The sequence below is a fragment of the Episyrphus balteatus genome, chromosome 3 (genome assembly GCF_945859705.1).
Source record: "Episyrphus balteatus chromosome 3, idEpiBalt1.1, whole genome shotgun sequence".
Taxonomy (NCBI): Eukaryota; Metazoa; Arthropoda; class Insecta; order Diptera; family Syrphidae; genus Episyrphus; species Episyrphus balteatus.
This window is the reverse complement of record NC_079136.1, coordinates 56,893,251-56,912,094: the sequence shown is the minus strand read 5'-3', so window position 1 is coordinate 56,912,094 and position 18,844 is coordinate 56,893,251. Positions and strand designations below refer to the sequence as shown.

General features: G+C 29.1%; 18 non-coding genes across 18 annotated transcripts; all 18 read left to right on the top strand.

Annotated features, from left to right (window-relative positions):
• Positions 1-714: 714 nt before the first annotated feature.
• Positions 715-833, top strand: LOC129917393 (5S ribosomal RNA). The gene has a single exon (XR_008772755.1). It is a non-coding gene; the product is annotated as a 5S ribosomal RNA (ribosomal RNA).
• Positions 834-1,637: 804 nt separating this feature from the next.
• On the top strand, positions 1,638-1,756 carry LOC129917392 (5S ribosomal RNA). The gene has a single exon (XR_008772754.1). It is a non-coding gene; the product is annotated as a 5S ribosomal RNA (ribosomal RNA).
• A 791-nt stretch (positions 1,757-2,547) lies between these two features.
• Positions 2,548-2,666, top strand: LOC129917390 (5S ribosomal RNA). The gene has a single exon (XR_008772752.1). It is a non-coding gene; the product is annotated as a 5S ribosomal RNA (ribosomal RNA).
• A 798-nt stretch (positions 2,667-3,464) lies between these two features.
• On the top strand, positions 3,465-3,583 carry LOC129917389 (5S ribosomal RNA). The gene has a single exon (XR_008772751.1). It is a non-coding gene; the product is annotated as a 5S ribosomal RNA (ribosomal RNA).
• Positions 3,584-4,381: 798 nt separating this feature from the next.
• LOC129917388 (5S ribosomal RNA) lies at positions 4,382-4,500 on the top strand. Its single transcript, XR_008772750.1, has one exon. It is a non-coding gene; the product is annotated as a 5S ribosomal RNA (ribosomal RNA).
• A 791-nt stretch (positions 4,501-5,291) lies between these two features.
• Positions 5,292-5,410, top strand: LOC129917387 (5S ribosomal RNA). The gene has a single exon (XR_008772749.1). It is a non-coding gene; the product is annotated as a 5S ribosomal RNA (ribosomal RNA).
• A 798-nt stretch (positions 5,411-6,208) lies between these two features.
• Positions 6,209-6,327, top strand: LOC129917386 (5S ribosomal RNA). The gene has a single exon (XR_008772748.1). It is a non-coding gene; the product is annotated as a 5S ribosomal RNA (ribosomal RNA).
• Positions 6,328-7,125: 798 nt separating this feature from the next.
• LOC129917384 (5S ribosomal RNA) lies at positions 7,126-7,244 on the top strand. Its single transcript, XR_008772747.1, has one exon. It is a non-coding gene; the product is annotated as a 5S ribosomal RNA (ribosomal RNA).
• A 1,801-nt stretch (positions 7,245-9,045) lies between these two features.
• Positions 9,046-9,164, top strand: LOC129917383 (5S ribosomal RNA). Its single transcript, XR_008772746.1, has one exon. It is a non-coding gene; the product is annotated as a 5S ribosomal RNA (ribosomal RNA).
• Positions 9,165-9,968: 804 nt separating this feature from the next.
• Positions 9,969-10,087, top strand: LOC129917403 (5S ribosomal RNA). Its single transcript, XR_008772765.1, has one exon. It is a non-coding gene; the product is annotated as a 5S ribosomal RNA (ribosomal RNA).
• A 1,799-nt stretch (positions 10,088-11,886) lies between these two features.
• On the top strand, positions 11,887-12,005 carry LOC129917382 (5S ribosomal RNA). Its single transcript, XR_008772745.1, has one exon. It is a non-coding gene; the product is annotated as a 5S ribosomal RNA (ribosomal RNA).
• Positions 12,006-12,808: 803 nt separating this feature from the next.
• Positions 12,809-12,927, top strand: LOC129917381 (5S ribosomal RNA). Its single transcript, XR_008772744.1, has one exon. It is a non-coding gene; the product is annotated as a 5S ribosomal RNA (ribosomal RNA).
• A 791-nt stretch (positions 12,928-13,718) lies between these two features.
• Positions 13,719-13,837, top strand: LOC129917380 (5S ribosomal RNA). Its single transcript, XR_008772743.1, has one exon. It is a non-coding gene; the product is annotated as a 5S ribosomal RNA (ribosomal RNA).
• Positions 13,838-14,628: 791 nt separating this feature from the next.
• On the top strand, positions 14,629-14,747 carry LOC129917378 (5S ribosomal RNA). Its single transcript, XR_008772740.1, has one exon. It is a non-coding gene; the product is annotated as a 5S ribosomal RNA (ribosomal RNA).
• A 795-nt stretch (positions 14,748-15,542) lies between these two features.
• On the top strand, positions 15,543-15,661 carry LOC129917377 (5S ribosomal RNA). Its single transcript, XR_008772739.1, has one exon. It is a non-coding gene; the product is annotated as a 5S ribosomal RNA (ribosomal RNA).
• Positions 15,662-16,460: 799 nt separating this feature from the next.
• Positions 16,461-16,579, top strand: LOC129917376 (5S ribosomal RNA). The gene has a single exon (XR_008772738.1). It is a non-coding gene; the product is annotated as a 5S ribosomal RNA (ribosomal RNA).
• A 790-nt stretch (positions 16,580-17,369) lies between these two features.
• Positions 17,370-17,488, top strand: LOC129917375 (5S ribosomal RNA). Its single transcript, XR_008772737.1, has one exon. It is a non-coding gene; the product is annotated as a 5S ribosomal RNA (ribosomal RNA).
• A 790-nt stretch (positions 17,489-18,278) lies between these two features.
• On the top strand, positions 18,279-18,397 carry LOC129917373 (5S ribosomal RNA). The gene has a single exon (XR_008772736.1). It is a non-coding gene; the product is annotated as a 5S ribosomal RNA (ribosomal RNA).
• Positions 18,398-18,844: the final 447 nt, after the last annotated feature.

Sequence of the window (18,844 nt, the reverse complement as noted above, 5' to 3'; positions counted from 1 at the left end):
TACCAACTTTTTTTTTGAAAAATGTTAAAAAAATTTTATATATAAAAAATTATTTTTTTAAAAAACGGCTCCTACAATTTTCAAAATTTTTTTTCTAAAAATACCTTTTTATACGAGAAATAAAATGGCATATTTGTTTTTTTTTTTAAGATATTTTAAAACGGAGTTTTATTAATTATAAAAACAGATTTAATTTTTTTATACTACTTATGAAATTTCTTCAAAATATCGAATTTTAAATTTCTTGAATAAAAAGCTTTAACATTATAGTTACTTTAAGCATAAGAGCAAGTACGTGCGACCCCAGTCGTGCAATTTATTTTCTGTACATTTGCATTGAAAGCAGTGCCCCTGAAAGTAGGCAGTGATTTTTTTTTAAATTTTAAGTCAACTCATAATTTTTTTTTAGAAAAATAAAAAAAAATGTCAAAAATACTTGTTTTGTGGGCTAATTAACATTACATCTATCTTATACTTGCTACTAAAACACCATATGAAATAAAAAAAAAACTAACATTATTTTGTATTTCATGTTGTTATGCCTTAAAGAAACTCAATTCAATCGAAAGGGGTTGAAAACTTGACAACATAATAAATACTGCTCACAACTCACATTGCAATTAATTAAATCTAAAGTCTCGTTGCATTAACTAATATTATTCCAATTGGAATAGAAAAATTTCTCATAAGTTTCAACTTTGATAAGAAGTTTTCGCCAACGACCATACCACGATGAAAATATCGGTTCTCGTCCGATCACCGAAATCAAGCATCGTCGGGCGCGGTTAGTACTTAGATGGGGGACCGCTTGGGAACACCGCGTGTTGTTGGCACACGTGCCTTTTTGCCAGTATAAGGCTCTCTAGTCATACTTTTTTGTTTTTAATTTTTTATTCTATTTCATGTGTGAAATTTGAAATTTGTTTTTTTTTTTTTAATTTCGTATGAGGGCACTACCTAGTGATTTTTGCCATTGAAAATCGGTTTTATTTGGTATTGTGCTTAGCTACGAATTGTTAAATGTTATTTTTTTGTCATGATGACGAAAAAAGTAAAAAAAAAATAAAATCTGATTTTTTTATGTTTGAAGATTTGACGAACAAATTGTTTTTTCTAACTCTCATAATTTATGTGAACATTTTTTAAACAGCTCATAAAATAAGTGAATAGTATGTAGGTACATATGTATTTGGTTCGTACTTACGTTAAAGTCATTTAAGTAAGATTTTTCATGTGAGATTTTTTTCTGTACATTTGCATTGAAAGCAGTGCCCCTGAAAGTAGGCAGTGATTTTTTTTTAAATTTTAAGTCAACTCATAATTTTTTTTTAGAAAAATAAAAAAAAATGTCAAAAATACTTGTTTTGTGGGCTAATTAACATTACATCTATCTTATACTTGCTACTAAAACACCATATGAAATAAAAAAAAAACTAACATTATTTTGTATTTCATGTTGTTATGCCTTAAAGAAACTCAATTCAATCGAAAGGGGTTGAAAACTTGACAACATAATAAATACTGCTCACAACTCACATTGCAATTAATTAAATCTAAAGTCTCGTTGCATTAACTAATATTATTCCAATTGGAATAGAAAAATTTCTCATAAGTTTCAACTTTGATAAGAAGTTTTCGCCAACGACCATACCACGATGAAAATATCGGTTCTCGTCCGATCACCGAAATCAAGCATCGTCGGGCGCGGTTAGTACTTAGATGGGGGACCGCTTGGGAACACCGCGTGTTGTTGGCACACGTGCCTTTTTGCCAGTATAAGGCTCTCTAGTCATACTTTTTTGTTTTTAATTTTTTATTCTATTTCATGTGTGAAATTTGAAATTTGTTTTTTTTTTTTTAATTTCGTATGAGGGCACTACCTAGTGATTTTTGCCATTGAAAATCGGTTTTATTTGGTATTGTGCTTAGCTACGAATTGTTAAATGTTATTTTTTTGTCATGATGACGAAAAAAGTAAAAAAAAAATAAAATCTGATTTTTTTATGTTTGAAGATTTGACGAACAAATTGTTTTTTTTTTAACTCTCATAATTTATGTGAACATTTTTTAAACAGCTCATAAAATAAGTGAATAGTATGTATGTATTTGGTTCGTACTTACGTTAAAGTCATTTAAGTAAGATTTTTCATGTGAGATTTTTTTCTGTACATTTGCATTGAAAGCAGTGCCCCTGAAAGTAGGCAGTGATTTTTTTTTAAATTTTAAGTCAACTCATAATTTTTTTTTAGAAAAATAAAAAAAAATGTTAAAAATACTTGTTTTGTGGGCTAATTAACATTACATCTATCTTATACTTGCTACTAAAACACCATATGAAATAAAAAAAAAACTAACATTATTTTGTATTTCATGTTGTTATGCCTTAAAGAAACTCAATTCAATCGAAAGGGGTTGTAAACTTGACAACATAATAAATACTGCTCACATTGCAATTAATTAAATCTAAAGTCTCGTTGCATTAACTAATATTATTCCAATTGGAATAGAAAAATTTCTCATAAGTTTCAACTTTGATAAGAAGTTTTCGCCAACGACCATACCACGATGAAAATATCGGTTCTCGTCCGATCACCGAAATCAAGCATCGTCGGGCGCGGTTAGTACTTAGATGGGGGACCGCTTGGGAACACCGCGTGTTGTTGGCACACGTGCCTTTTTGCCAGTATAAGGCTCTCTAGTCATACTTTTTTGTTTTTAATTTTTTATTCTATTTCATGTGTGAAATTTGAAATTTGTTTTTTTTTTTTTAATTTCGTATGAGGGCACTACCTAGTGATTTTTGCCATTGAAAATCGGTTTTATTTGGTATTGTGCTTAGCTACGAATTGTTAAATGTTATTTTTTTGTCATGATGACGAAAAAAGTAAAAAAAAAATAAAATCTGATTTTTTTATGTTTGAAGATTTGACGAACAAATTGTTTTTTTTTTAACTCTCATAATTTATGTGAACATTTTTTAAACAGCTCATAAAATAAGTGAATAGTATGTATGTATTTGGTTCGTACTTACGTTAAAGTCATTTAAGTAAGATTTTTCATGTGAGATTTTTTTCTGTACATTTGCATTGAAAGCAGTGCCCCTGAAAGTAGGCAGTGATTTTTTTTTAAATTTTAAGTCAACTCATAATTTTTTTTTAGAAAAATAAAAAAAAATGTCAAAAATACTTGTTTTGTGGGCTAATTAACATTACATCTATCTTATACTTGCTACTAAAACACCATATGAAATAAAAAAAAAACTAACATTATTTTGTATTTCATGTTGTTATGCCTTAAAGAAACTCAATTCAATCGAAAGGGGTTGAAAACTTGACAACATAATAAATACTGCTCACAACTCACATTGCAATTAATTAAATCTAAAGTCTCGTTGCATTAACTAATATTATTCCAATTGGAATAGAAAAATTTCTCATAAGTTTCAACTTTGATAAGAAGTTTTCGCCAACGACCATACCACGATGAAAATATCGGTTCTCGTCCGATCACCGAAATCAAGCATCGTCGGGCGCGGTTAGTACTTAGATGGGGGACCGCTTGGGAACACCGCGTGTTGTTGGCACACGTGCCTTTTTGCCAGTATAAGGCTCTCTAGTCATACTTTTTTGTTTTTAATTTTTTATTCTATTTCATGTGTGAAATTTGAAATTTGTTTTTTTTTTTTTAATTTCGTATGAGGGCACTACCTAGTGATTTTTGCCATTGAAAATCGGTTTTATTTGGTATTGTGCTTAGCTACGAATTGTTAAATGTTATTTTTTTGTCATGATGACGAAAAAAGTAAAAAAAAAATAAAATCTGATTTTTTTATGTTTGAAGATTTGACGAACAAATTGTTTTTTTTTTAACTCTCATAATTTATGTGAACATTTTTTAAACAGCTCATAAAATAAGTGAATAGTATGTATGTATTTGGTTCGTACTTACGTTAAAGTCATTTAAGTAAGATTTTTCATGTGAGATTTTTTTCTGTACATTTGCATTGAAAGCAGTGCCCCTGAAAGTAGGCAGTGATTTTTTTTTAAATTTTAAGTCAACTCATAATTTTTTTTTAGAAAAATAAAAAAAAATGTCAAAAATACTTGTTTTGTGGGCTAATTAACATTACATCTATCTTATACTTGCTACTAAAACACCATATGAAATAAAAAAAAAACTAACATTATTTTGTATTTCATGTTGTTATGCCTTAAAGAAACTCAATTCAATCGAAAGGGGTTGAAAACTTGACAACATAATAAATACTGCTCACAACTCACATTGCAATTAATTAAATCTAAAGTCTCGTTGCATTAACTAATATTATTCCAATTGGAATAGAAAAATTTCTCATAAGTTTCAACTTTGATAAGAAGTTTTCGCCAACGACCATACCACGATGAAAATATCGGTTCTCGTCCGATCACCGAAATCAAGCATCGTCGGGCGCGGTTAGTACTTAGATGGGGGACCGCTTGGGAACACCGCGTGTTGTTGGCACACGTGCCTTTTTGCCAGTATAAGGCTCTCTAGTCATACTTTTTTGTTTTTAATTTTTTATTCTATTTCATGTGTGAAATTTGAAATTTGTTTTTTTTTTTTTAATTTCGTATGAGGGCACTACCTAGTGATTTTTGCCATTGAAAATCGGTTTTATTTGGTATTGTGCTTAGCTACGAATTGTTAAATGTTATTTTTTTGTCATGATGACGAAAAAAGTAAAAAAAAAATAAAATCTGATTTTTTTATGTTTGAAGATTTGACGAACAAATTGTTTTTTTTTTAACTCTCATAATTTATGTGAACATTTTTTAAACAGCTCATAAAATAAGTGAATAGTATGTATGTATTTGGTTCGTACTTACGTTAAAGTCATTTAAGTAAGATTTTTCATGTGAGATTTTTTTCTGTACATTTGCATTGAAAGCAGTGCCCCTGAAAGTAGGCAGTGATTTTTTTTTAAATTTTAAGTCAACTCATAATTTTTTTTTAGAAAAATAAAAAAAAATGTTAAAAATACTTGTTTTGTGGGCTAATTAACATTACATCTATCTTATACTTGCTACTAAAACACCATATGAAATAAAAAAAAAACTAACATTATTTTGTATTTCATGTTGTTATGCCTTAAAGAAACTCAATTCAATCGAAAGGGGTTGTAAACTTGACAACATAATAAATACTGCTCACATTGCAATTAATTAAATCTAAAGTCTCGTTGCATTAACTAATATTATTCCAATTGGAATAGAAAAATTTCTCATAAGTTTCAACTTTGATAAGAAGTTTTCGCCAACGACCATACCACGATGAAAATATCGGTTCTCGTCCGATCACCGAAATCAAGCATCGTCGGGCGCGGTTAGTACTTAGATGGGGGACCGCTTGGGAACACCGCGTGTTGTTGGCACACGTGCCTTTTTGCCAGTATAAGGCTCTCTAGTCATACTTTTTTGTTTTTAATTTTTTATTCTATTTCATGTGTGAAATTTGAAATTTGTTTTTTTTTTTTAAATTTCGTATGAGGGCACTACCTAGTGATTTTTGCCATTGAAAATCGGTTTTATTTGGTATTGTGCTTAGCTACGAATTGTTAAATGTTATTTTTTTGTCATGATGACGAAAAAAGTAAAAAAAAAATAAAATCTGATTTTTTTATGTTTGAAGATTTGACGAACAAATTGTTTTTTTTTTAACTCTCATAATTTATGTGAACATTTTTTAAACAGCTCATAAAATAAGTGAATAGTATGTATGTATTTGGTTCGTACTTACGTTAAAGTCATTTAAGTAAGATTTTTCATGTGAGATTTTTTTCTGTACATTTGCATTGAAAGCAGTGCCCCTGAAAGTAGGCAGTGATTTTTTTTTAAATTTTAAGTCAACTCATAATTTTTTTTTAGAAAAATAAAAAAAAATGTCAAAAATACTTGTTTTGTGGGCTAATTAACATTACATCTATCTTATACTTGCTACTAAAACACCATATGAAATAAAAAAAAAACTAACATTATTTTGTATTTCATGTTGTTATGCCTTAAAGAAACTCAATTCAATCGAAAGGGGTTGAAAACTTGACAACATAATAAATACTGCTCACAACTCACATTGCAATTAATTAAATCTAAAGTCTCGTTGCATTAACTAATATTATTCCAATTGGAATAGAAAAATTTCTCATAAGTTTCAACTTTGATAAGAAGTTTTCGCCAACGACCATACCACGATGAAAATATCGGTTCTCGTCCGATCACCGAAATCAAGCATCGTCGGGCGCGGTTAGTACTTAGATGGGGGACCGCTTGGGAACACCGCGTGTTGTTGGCACACGTGCCTTTTTGCCAGTATAAGGCTCTCTAGTCATACTTTTTTGTTTTTAATTTTTTATTCTATTTCATGTGTGAAATTTGAAATTTGTTTTTTTTTTTTTAATTTCGTATGAGGGCACTACCTAGTGATTTTTGCCATTGAAAATCGGTTTTATTTGGTATTGTGCTTAGCTACGAATTGTTAAATGTTATTTTTTTGTCATGATGACGAAAAAAGTAAAAAAAAAATAAAATCTGATTTTTTTATGTTTGAAGATTTGACGAACAAATTGTTTTTTTTTTAACTCTCATAATTTATGTGAACATTTTTTAAACAGCTCATAAAATAAGTGAATAGTATGTATGTATTTGGTTCGTACTTACGTTAAAGTCATTTAAGTAAGATTTTTCATGTGAGATTTTTTTCTGTACATTTGCATTGAAAGCAGTGCCCCTGAAAGTAGGCAGTGATTTTTTTTTAAATTTTAAGTCAACTCATAATTTTTTTTTAGAAAAATAAAAAAAAATGTCAAAAATACTTGTTTTGTGGGCTAATTAACATTACATCTATCTTATACTTGCTACTAAAACACCATATGAAATAAAAAAAAAACTAACATTATTTTGTATTTCATGTTGTTATGCCTTAAAGAAACTCAATTCAATCGAAAGGGGTTGAAAACTTGACAACATAATAAATACTGCTCACAACTCACATTGCAATTAATTAAATCTAAAGTCTCGTTGCATTAACTAATATTATTCCAATTGGAATAGAAAAATTTCTCATAAGTTTCAACTTTGATAAGAAGTTTTCGCCAACGACCATACCACGATGAAAATATCGGTTCTCGTCCGATCACCGAAATCAAGCATCGTCGGGCGCGGTTAGTACTTAGATGGGGGACCGCTTGGGAACACCGCGTGTTGTTGGCACACGTGCCTTTTTGCCAGTATAAGGCTCTCTAGTCATACTTTTTTGTTTTTAATTTTTTATTCTATTTCATGTGTGAAATTTGAAATTTGTTTTTTTTTTTTTAATTTCGTATGAGGGCACTACCTAGTGATTTTTGCCATTGAAAATCGGTTTTATTTGGTATTGTGCTTAGCTACGAATTGTTAAATGTTATTTTTTTGTCATGATGACGAAAAAAGTAAAAAAAAAATAAAATCTGATTTTTTTATGTTTGAAGATTTGACGAACAAATTGTTTTTTCTAACTCTCATAATTTATGTGAACATTTTTTAAACAGCTCATAAAATAAGTGAATAGTATGTACATATGTATTTGGTTCGTACTTACGTTAAAGTCATTTAAGTAAGATTTTTCATGTGAGATTTTTACTTGCGATATAGGTACTATAGGGCAAGTTTAGGATTCGTAAAAAAAATCGAACTCGAGATAACAATTTTACATGACATTACGATGATGGAGAATGCCAAAAAAGTGGGTCCGGCAATTCTGTCTGTCTGTCTGTCTGTCTGTCTGTCTGTCCGTCTGTCTCTATCTGGAGCTGCAGCCTAAACGAGTGAAGTGATTTTCTTCAAACTTGGTAGTTAGCAGTTTTTGGTGATTCCCTAGAGGGGAAATTGAAATTTTTTTTTTATGACCAAAACTAACGGTACCTGCCATATAACGGAAATAGAAAAGTTAATTTTTTTCAAAAACGGCTCTAACGATTTTGATTAAAATTTTTGTGTGTAATACTACACATAAGGGCCAACTTTTTAAATAAAAAAAATATTTTTTGTACCGTTATTAACGGTACCTGTCATAGAACGGTTTTTTTCGTTTCTGAATATCTCGTACAAAATTAACCCGATTTAAATGAAAATTTTTATACAAAAGTGTGTTAGTTAAGATAATATTAAAATTTTAGAAAATTTTCAAAAAACGCATTTTTGGTTTTTTAAAAAATATTTCAAAATTTTTTTTTGAAAAATCAATTTTTTGAAAACGGATCAATGAAAAATTTTGAAATTTAGTTTTTATGTGTAAATTAATTATTTCTTCAAAATGGCATACCAACTTTTTTTTTGAAAAATGTTAAAAAAATTTTATATATAAAAAATTATTTTTTTAAAAAACGGCTCCTACAATTTTCAAAATTTTTTTTCTAAAAATACCTTTTTATACGAGAAATAAAATGGCATATTTGTTTTTTTTTTTAAGATATTTTAAAACGGAGTTTTATTAATTATAAAAACAGATTTAATTTTTTTATACTACTTATGAAATTTCTTCAAAATATCGAATTTTAAATTTCTTGAATAAAAAGCTTTAACATTATAGTTACTTTAAGCATAAGAGCAAGTACGTGCGACCCCAGTCGTGCAATTTATTTTCTGTACATTTGCATTGAAAGCAGTGCCCCTGAAAGTAGGCAGTGATTTTTTTTTAAATTTTAAGTCAACTCATAATTTTTTTTTAGAAAAATAAAAAAAAATGTCAAAAATACTTGTTTTGTGGGCTAATTAACATTACATCTATCTTATACTTGCTACTAAAACACCATATGAAATAAAAAAAAAACTAACATTATTTTGTATTTCATGTTGTTATGCCTTAAAGAAACTCAATTCAATCGAAAGGGGTTGAAAACTTGACAACATAATAAATACTGCTCACAACTCACATTGCAATTAATTAAATCTAAAGTCTCGTTGCATTAACTAATATTATTCCAATTGGAATAGAAAAATTTCTCATAAGTTTCAACTTTGATAAGAAGTTTTCGCCAACGACCATACCACGATGAAAATATCGGTTCTCGTCCGATCACCGAAATCAAGCATCGTCGGGCGCGGTTAGTACTTAGATGGGGGACCGCTTGGGAACACCGCGTGTTGTTGGCACACGTGCCTTTTTGCCAGTATAAGGCTCTCTAGTCATACTTTTTTGTTTTTAATTTTTTATTCTATTTCATGTGTGAAATTTGAAATTTGTTTTTTTTTTTTTAATTTCGTATGAGGGCACTACCTAGTGATTTTTGCCATTGAAAATCGGTTTTATTTGGTATTGTGCTTAGCTACGAATTGTTAAATGTTATTTTTTTGTCATGATGACGAAAAAAGTAAAAAAAAAATAAAATCTGATTTTTTTATGTTTGAAGATTTGACGAACAAATTGTTTTTTCTAACTCTCATAATTTATGTGAACATTTTTTAAACAGCTCATAAAATAAGTGAATAGTATGTAGGTACATATGTATTTGGTTCGTACTTACGTTAAAGTCATTTAAGTAAGATTTTTCATGTGAGATTTTTTTCTGTACATTTGCATTGAAAGCAGTGCCCCTGAAAGTAGGCAGTGATTTTTTTTTAAATTTTAAGTCAACTCATAATTTTTTTTTAGAAAAATAAAAAAAAATGTCAAAAATACTTGTTTTGTGGGCTAATTAACATTACATCTATCTTATACTTGCTACTAAAACACCATATGAAATAAAAAAAAAACTAACATTATTTTGTATTTCATGTTGTTATGCCTTAAAGAAACTCAATTCAATCGAAAGGGGTTGAAAACTTGACAACATAATAAATACTGCTCACAACTCACATTGCAATTAATTAAATCTAAAGTCTCGTTGCATTAACTAATATTATTCCAATTGGAATAGAAAAATTTCTCATAAGTTTCAACTTTGATAAGAAGTTTTCGCCAACGACCATACCACGATGAAAATATCGGTTCTCGTCCGATCACCGATATCAAGCATCGTCGGGCGCGGTTAGTACTTAGATGGGGGACCGCTTGGGAACACCGCGTGTTGTTGGCACACGTGCCTTTTTGCCAGTATAAGGCTCTCTAGTCATACTTTTTTGTTTTTAATTTTTTATTCTATTTCATGTGTGAAATTTGAAATTTGTTTTTTTTTTTTTAATTTCGTATGAGGGCACTACCTAGTGATTTTTGCCATTGAAAATCGGTTTTATTTGGTATTGTGCTTAGCTACGAATTGTTAAATGTTATTTTTTTGTCATGATGACGAAAAAAGTAAAAAAAAAATAAAATCTGATTTTTTTATGTTTGAAGATTTGACGAACAAATTGTTTTTTTTTTAACTCTCATAATTTATGTGAACATTTTTTAAACAGCTCATAAAATAAGTGAATAGTATGTATGTATTTGGTTCGTACTTACGTTAAAGTCATTTAAGTAAGATTTTTCATGTGAGATTTTTACTTGCGATATAGGTACTATAGGGCAAGTTTAGGATTCGTAAAAAAAATCGAACTCGAGATAACAATTTTACATGACATTACGATGATGGAGAATGCCAAAAAAGTGGGTCCGGCAATTCTGTCTGTCTGTCTGTCTGTCTGTCTGTCTGTCCGTCTGTCTCTATCTGGAGCTGCAGCCTAAACGAGTGAAGTGATTTTCTTCAAACTTGGTAGTTAGCAGTTTTTGGTGATTCCCTAGAGGGGAAATTGAAATTTTTTTTTTATGACCAAAACTAACGGTACCTGCCATATAACGGAAATAGAAAAGTTAATTTTTTTCAAAAACGGCTCTAACGATTTTGATTAAAATTTTTGTGTGTAATACTACACATAAGGGCCAACTTTTTAAATAAAAAAAATATTTTTTGTACCGTTATTAACGGTACCTGTCATAGAACGGTTTTTTTCGTTTCTGAATATCTCGTACAAAATTAACCCGATTTAAATGAAAATTTTTATACAAAAGTGTGTTAGTTAAGATAATATTAAAATTTTAGAAAATTTTCAAAAAACGCATTTTTGGTTTTTTAAAAAATATTTCAAAATTTTTTTTTGAAAAATCAATTTTTTGAAAACGGATCAATGAAAAATTTTGAAATTTAGTTTTTATGTGTAAATTAATTATTTCTTCAAAATGGCATACCAACTTTTTTTTTGAAAAATGTTAAAAAAATTTTATATATAAAAAATTATTTTTTTAAAAAACGGCTCCTACAATTTTCAAAATTTTTTTTCTAAAAATACCTTTTTATACGAGAAATAAAATGGCATATTTGTTTTTTTTTTTAAGATATTTTAAAACGGAGTTTTATTAATTATAAAAACAGATTTAATTTTTTTATACTACTTATGAAATTTCTTCAAAATATCGAATTTTAAATTTCTTGAATAAAAAGCTTTAACATTATAGTTACTTTAAGCATAAGAGCAAGTACGTGCGACCCCAGTCGTGCAATTTATTTTCTGTACATTTGCATTGAAAGCAGTGCCCCTGAAAGTAGGCAGTGATTTTTTTTTAAATTTTAAGTCAACTCATAATTTTTTTTTAGAAAAATAAAAAAAAATGTCAAAAATACTTGTTTTGTGGGCTAATTAACATTACATCTATCTTATACTTGCTACTAAAACACCATATGAAATAAAAAAAAAACTAACATTATTTTGTATTTCATGTTGTTATGCCTTAAAGAAACTCAATTCAATCGAAAGGGGTTGAAAACTTGACAACATAATAAATACTGCTCACAACTCACATTGCAATTAATTAAATCTAAAGTCTCGTTGCATTAACTAATATTATTCCAATTGGAATAGAAAAATTTCTCATAAGTTTCAACTTTGATAAGAAGTTTTCGCCAACGACCATACCACGATGAAAATATCGGTTCTCGTCCGATCACCGAAATCAAGCATCGTCGGGCGCGGTTAGTACTTAGATGGGGGACCGCTTGGGAACACCGCGTGTTGTTGGCACACGTGCCTTTTTGCCAGTATAAGGCTCTCTAGTCATACTTTTTTGTTTTTAATTTTTTATTCTATTTCATGTGTGAAATTTGAAATTTGTTTTTTTTTTTTTAATTTCGTATGAGGGCACTACCTAGTGATTTTTGCCATTGAAAATCGGTTTTATTTGGTATTGTGCTTAGCTACGAATTGTTAAATGTTATTTTTTTGTCATGATGACGAAAAAAGTAAAAAAAAAATAAAATCTGATTTTTTTATGTTTGAAGATTTGACGAACAAATTGTTTTTTCTAACTCTCATAATTTATGTGAACATTTTTTAAACAGCTCATAAAATAAGTGAATAGTATGTACATATGTATTTGGTTCGTACTTACGTTAAAGTCATTTAAGTAAGATTTTTCATGTGAGATTTTTTTCTGTACATTTGCATTGAAAGCAGTGCCCCTGAAAGTAGGCAGTGATTTTTTTTTAAATTTTAAGTCAACTCATAATTTTTTTTTAGAAAAATAAAAAAAAATGTCAAAAATACTTGTTTTGTGGGCTAATTAACATTACATCTATCTTATACTTGCTACTAAAACACCATATGAAATAAAAAAAAAACTAACATTATTTTGTATTTCATGTTGTTATGCCTTAAAGAAACTCAATTCAATCGAAAGGGGTTGAAAACTTGACAACATAATAAATACTGCTCACAACTCACATTGCAATTAATTAAATCTAAAGTCTCGTTGCATTAACTAATATTATTCCAATTGGAATAGAAAAATTTCTCATAAGTTTCAACTTTGATAAGTTATAGTTTTCGCCAACGACCATACCACGATGAAAATATCGGTTCTCGTCCGATCACCGAAATCAAGCATCGTCGGGCGCGGTTAGTACTTAGATGGGGGACCGCTTGGGAACACCGCGTGTTGTTGGCACACGTGCCTTTTTGCCAGTATAAGGCTCTCTAGTCATACTTTTTTGTTTTTAATTTTTTATTCTATTTCATGTGTGAAATTTGAAATTTGTTTTTTTTTTTTTAATTTCGTATGAGGGCACTACCTAGTGATTTTTGCCATTGAAAATCGGTTTTATTTGGTATTGTGCTTAGCTACGAATTGTTAAATGTTATTTTTTTGTCATGATGACGAAAAAAGTAAAAAAAAAATAAAATCTGATTTTTTTATGTTTGAAGATTTGACGAACAAATTGTTTTTTTTTTAACTCTCATAATTTATGTGAACATTTTTTAAACAGCTCATAAAATAAGTGAATAGTATGTATGTATTTGGTTCGTACTTACGTTAAAGTCATTTAAGTAAGATTTTTCATGTGAGATTTTTTTCTGTACATTTGCATTGAAAGCAGTGCCCCTGAAAGTAGGCAGTGATTTTTTTTTAAATTTTAAGTCAACTCATAATTTTTTTTTAGAAAAATAAAAAAAAATGTTAAAAATACTTGTTTTGTGGGCTAATTAACATTACATCTATCTTATACTTGCTACTAAAACACCATATGAAATAAAAAAAAAACTAACATTATTTTGTATTTCATGTTGTTATGCCTTAAAGAAACTCAATTCAATCGAAAGGGGTTGAAAACTTGACAACATAATAAATACTGCTCACATTGCAATTAATTAAATCTAAAGTCTCGTTGCATTAACTAATATTATTCCAATTGGAATAGAAAAATTTCTCATAAGTTTCAACTTTGATAAGAAGTTTTCGCCAACGACCATACCACGATGAAAATATCGGTTCTCGTCCGATCACCGAAATCAAGCATCGTCGGGCGCGGTTAGTACTTAGATGGGGGACCGCTTGGGAACACCGCGTGTTGTTGGCACACGTGCCTTTTTGCCAGTATAAGGCTCTCTAGTCATACTTTTTTGTTTTTAATTTTTTATTCTATTTCATGTGTGAAATTTGAAATTTGTTTTTTTTTTTTTAATTTCGTATGAGGGCACTACCTAGTGATTTTTGCCATTGAAAATCGGTTTTATTTGGTATTGTGCTTAGCTACGAATTGTTAAATGTTATTTTTTTGTCATGATGACGAAAAAAGTAAAAAAAAAATAAAATCTGATTTTTTTATGTTTGAAGATTTGACGAACAAATTGTTTTTTTTTTAACTCTCATAATTTATGTGAACATTTTTTAAACAGCTCATAAAATAAGTGAATAGTATGTATGTATTTGGTTCGTACTTACGTTAAAGTCATTTAAGTAAGATTTTTCATGTGAGATTTTTTTCTGTACATTTGCATTGAAAGCAGTGCCCCTGAAAGTAGGCAGTGATTTTTTTTTAAATTTTAAGTCAACTCATAATTTTTTTTTAGAAAAATAAAAAAAAATGTTAAAAATACTTGTTTTGTGGGCTAATTAACATTACATCTATCTTATACTTGCTACTAAAACACCATATGAAATAAAAAAAAAACTAACATTATTTTGTATTTCATGTTGTTATGCCTTAAAGAAACTCAATTCAATCGAAAGGGGTTGAAAACTTGACAACATAATAAATACTGCTCACATTGCAATTAATTAAATCTAAAGTCTCGTTGCATTAACTAATATTATTCCAATTGGAATAGAAAAATTTCTCATAAGTTTCAACTTTGATAAGAAGTTTTCGCCAACGACCATACCACGATGAAAATATCGGTTCTCGTCCGATCACCGAAATCAAGCATCGTCGGGCGCGGTTAGTACTTAGATGGGGGACCGCTTGGGAACACCGCGTGTTGTTGGCACACGTGCCTTTTTGCCAGTATAAGGCTCTCTAGTCATACTTTTTTGTTTTTAATTTTTTATTCTATTTCATGTGTGAAATTTGTTTTTTTTTTTTTAATTTCGTATGAGGGCACTACCTAGTGATTTTTGCCATTGAAAATCGGTTTTATTTGGTATTGTGCTTAGCTACGAATTGTTAAATGTTATTTTTTTGTCATGATGACGAAAAAAGTAAAAAAAAAATAAAATCTGATTTTTTTATGTTTGAAGATTTGACGAACAAATTGTTTTTTTTTTAACTCTCATAATTTATGTGAACATTTTTTAAACAGCTCATAAAATAAGTGAATAGTATGTACATATGTATTTGGTTCGTACTTACGTTAAAGTCATTTAAGTAAGATTTTTCATGTGAGATTTTTTTCTGTACATTTGCATTGAAAGCAGTGCCCCTGAAAGTAGGCAGTGATTTTTTTTTAAATTTTAAGTCAACTCATAATTTTTTTTTAGAAAAATAAAAAAAAATGTCAAAAATACTTGTTTTGTGGGCTAATTAACATTACATCTATCTTATACTTGCTACTAAAACACCATATGAAATAAAAAAAAAACTAACATTATTTTGTATTTCATGTTGTTATGCCTTAAAGAAACTCAATTCAATCGAAAGGGGTTGAAAACTTGACAACATAATAAATACTGCTCACAACTCACATTGCAATTAATTAAATCTAAAGTCTCGTTGCATTAACTAATATTATTCCAATTGGAATAGAAAAATTTCTCATAAGTTTCAACTTTGATAAGAAGTTTTCGCCAACGACCATACCACGATGAAAATATCGGTTCTCGTCCGATCACCGAAATCAAGCATCGTCGGGCGCGGTTAGTACTTAGATGGGGGACCGCTTGGGAACACCGCGTGTTGTTGGCACACGTGCCTTTTTGCCAGTATAAGGCTCTCTAGTCATACTTTTTTGTTTTTAATTTTTTATTCTATTTCATGTGTGAAATTTGAAATTTGTTTTTTTTTTTTAATTTCGTATGAGGGCACTACCTAGTGATTTTTGCCATTGAAAATCGGTTTTATTTGGTATTGTGCTTAGCTACGAATTGTTAAATGTTATTTTTTTGTCATGATGACGAAAAAAGTAAAAAAAAAATAAAATCTGATTTTTTTATGTTTGAAGATTTGACGAACAAATTGTTTTTTCTAACTCTCATAATTTATGTGAACATTTTTTAAACAGCTCATAAAATAAGTGAATAGTATGTACATATGTATTTGGTTCGTACTTACGTTAAAGTCATTTAAGTAAGATTTTTCATGTGAGATTTTTTTCTGTACATTTGCATTGAAAGCAGTGCCCCTGAAAGTAGGCAGTGATTTTTTTTTAAATTTTAAGTCAACTCATAATTTTTTTTTATAAAAATAAAAAAAAATGTCAAAAATACTTGTTTTGTGGGCTAATTAACATTACATCTATCTTATACTTGCTACTAAAACACCATATGAAATAAAAAAAAAACTAACATTATTTTGTATTTCATGTTGTTATGCCTTAAAGAAACTCAATTCAATCGAAAGGGGTTGAAAACTTGACAACATAATAAATACTGCTCACAACTCACATTGCAATTAATTAAATCTAAAGTCTCGTTGCATTAACTAATATTATTCCAATTGGAATAGAAAAATTTCTCATAAGTTTCAACTTTGATAAGAAGTTTTCGCCAACGACCATACCACGATGAAAATATCGGTTCTCGTCCGATCACCGAAATCAAGCATCGTCGGGCGCGGTTAGTACTTAGATGGGGGACCGCTTGGGAACACCGCGTGTTGTTGGCACACGTGCCTTTTTGCCAGTATAAGGCTCTCTAGTCATACTTTTTTGTTTTTAATTTTTTATTCTATTTCATGTGTGAAATTTGAAATTTGTTTTTTTTTTTTAATTTCGTATGAGGGCACTACCTAGTGATTTTTGCCATTGAAAATCGGTTTTATTTGGTATTGTGCTTAGCTACGAATTGTTAAATGTTATTTTTTTGTCATGATGACGAAAAAAGTAAAAAAAAAATAAAATCTGATTTTTTTATGTTTGAAGATTTGACGAACAAATTGTTTTTTTTTTAACTCTCATAATTTATGTGAACATTTTTTAAACAGCTCATAAAATAAGTGAATAGTATGTATGTATTTGGTTCGTACTTACGTTAAAGTCATTTAAGTAAGATTTTTCATGTGAGATTTTTTTCTGTACATTTGCATTGAAAGCAGTGCCCCTGAAAGTAGGCAGTGATTTTTTTTTAAATTTTAAGTCAACTCATAATTTTTTTTTAGAAAAATAAAAAAAAATGTTAAAAATACTTGTTTTGTGGGCTAATTAACATTACATCTATCTTATACTTGCTACTAAAACACCATATGAAATAAAAAAAAAACTAACATTATTTTGTATTTCATGTTGTTATGCCTTAAAGAAACTCAATTCAATCGAAAGGGGTTGAAAACTTGACAACATAATAAATACTGCTCACATTGCAATTAATTAAATCTAAAGTCTCGTTGCATTAACTAATATTATTCCAATTGGAATAGAAAAATTTCTCATAAGTTTCAACTTTGATAAGAAGTTTTCGCCAACGACCATACCACGATGAAAATATCGGTTCTCGTCCGATCACCGAAATCAAGCATCGTCGGGCGCGGTTAGTACTTAGATGGGGGACCGCTTGGGAACACCGCGTGTTGTTGGCACACGTGCCTTTTTGCCAGTATAAGGCTCTCTAGTCATACTTTTTTGTTTTTAATTTTTTATTCTATTTCATGTGTGAAATTTGAAATTTGTTTTTTTTTTTTAATTTCGTATGAGGGCACTACCTAGTGATTTTTGCCATTGAAAATCGGTTTTATTTGGTATTGTGCTTAGCTACGAATTGTTAAATGTTATTTTTTTGTCATGATGACGAAAAAAGTAAAAAAAAAATAAAATCTGATTTTTTTATGTTTGAAGATTTGACGAACAAATTGTTTTTTTTTTAACTCTCATAATTTATGTGAACATTTTTTAAACAGCTCATAAAATAAGTGAATAGTATGTATGTATTTGGTTCGTACTTACGTTAAAGTCATTTAAGTAAGATTTTTCATGTGAGATTTTTTTCTGTACATTTGCATTGAAAGCAGTGCCCCTGAAAGTAGGCAGTGATTTTTTTTTAAATTTTAAGTCAACTCATAATTTTTTTTTAGAAAAATAAAAAAAAATGTTAAAAATACTTGTTTTGTGGGCTAATTAACATTACATCTATCTTATACTTGCTACTAAAACACCATATGAAATAAAAAAAAAACTAACATTATTTTGTATTTCATGTTGTTATGCCTTAAAGAAACTCAATTCAATCGAAAGGGGTTGAAAACTTGACAACATAATAAATACTGCTCACATTGCAATTAATTAAATCTAAAGTCTCGTTGCATTAACTAATATTATTCCAATTGGAATAGAAAAATTTCTCATAAGTTTCAACTTTGATAAGAAGTTTTCGCCAACGACCATACCACGATGAAAATATCGGTTCTCGTCCGATCACCGAAATCAAGCATCGTCGGGCGCGGTTAGTACTTAGATGGGGGACCGCTTGGGAACACCGCGTGTTGTTGGCACACGTGCCTTTTTGCCAGTATAAGGCTCTCTAGTCATACTTTTTTGTTTTTAATTTTTTATTCTATTTCATGTGTGAAATTTGAAATTTGTTTTTTTTTTTTAATTTCGTATGAGGGCACTACCTAGTGATTTTTGCCATTGAAAATCGGTTTTATTTGGTATTGTGCTTAGCTACGAATTGTTAAATGTTATTTTTTTGTCATGATGACGAAAAAAGTAAAAAAAAAATAAAATCTGATTTTTTTATGTTTGAAGATTTGACGAACAAATTGTTTTTTTTTTAACTCTCATAATTTATGTGAACATTTTTTAAACAGCTCATAAAATAAGTGAATAGTATGTATGTATTTGGTTCGTACTTACGTTAAAGTCATTTAAGTAAGATTTTTCATGTGAGATTTTTTTCTGTACATTTGCATTGAAAGCAGTGCCCCTGAAAGTAGGCA